Raw genomic sequence first — 908 nt, 5'->3', positions numbered from 1 at the left:
GCTTGCTATGACAGGGCCGATGTACTCAGTACACTCTGTTCTTCGAGCTCCCAACGAGCTCCTCCGAGACTCCACAAGGTCCCCAACAAGTACACGACGACCATCCACTGCATCGTCAGCGGCATCGTGAAGCTGTCTCGTCACACGCCTCTGCCGGGAGGGGCTGCGGGTGTGGAGGGGGCTGAAGGGGATGAGGCTGCCGGAGAGCTTCCTCAACGAGGACAAGCTCGGGGTGTCCGGAGGAGTCGAGTACGGGCTGCTGAGCACGACGACAGAGGTCAGGACGGCGATGCAGTACGCCGGGGAGGAGGGAGAGTCGATCGTGTTCGAGATCAGCTGCGGGGCGATCGACCGGGGGGCGAGCTTGACGTTTGTGTCTCAGTATCCGGGGGAGGGGGAGATGCTGTATCCGCCGCTGTCGTACCTGGAGGTGGTGAAGACGCCGCGGTACAGGGAGGTAGAGGGGAGGCGGGTGAAGGTGCTGGAGCTGAAGATCAACGCGAACACGATGAGCTTGACGATCGAGGACTTTGTGGGGAAGAGGAAGCAGCTGTACGTAGGGCTGATGGAGAACCTGGCGAGGGAGGTAGAGCGAGACGTGAGGGGGTGGGAGGGGAGGATCCAGGAGCGGCTCAGGACAGCACCGAAAGACTCGTACTTAAAGATCCACCAGCGTCTTGTACAATCGATCGTGGAGGAGTGCTGGGGGCTGGTGGAGGCGAGCAGGGCGAGGGAGTCGGGCTGGTACAACGACGAGTCAAGATACAAGGAGGCGATCGAGCTGTCGAACCGAGTCAAGGACATGGCGATCAACAAGCTCAGGCACTGGATCGAAGACACTCAGGGAGACTGGATTTGTCAAGCCCTTTCAGGCGAGCCGATGCAGTCAGTGTACTGGAAGACGATGG

This window comes from Guillardia theta (genome assembly GCF_000315625.1).
Source record: "Guillardia theta CCMP2712 unplaced genomic scaffold GUITHscaffold_297, whole genome shotgun sequence".
Lineage (NCBI taxonomy): Eukaryota > Cryptophyceae > Pyrenomonadales > Geminigeraceae > Guillardia > Guillardia theta.
This window is presented reverse-complemented; position numbering follows the sequence as displayed.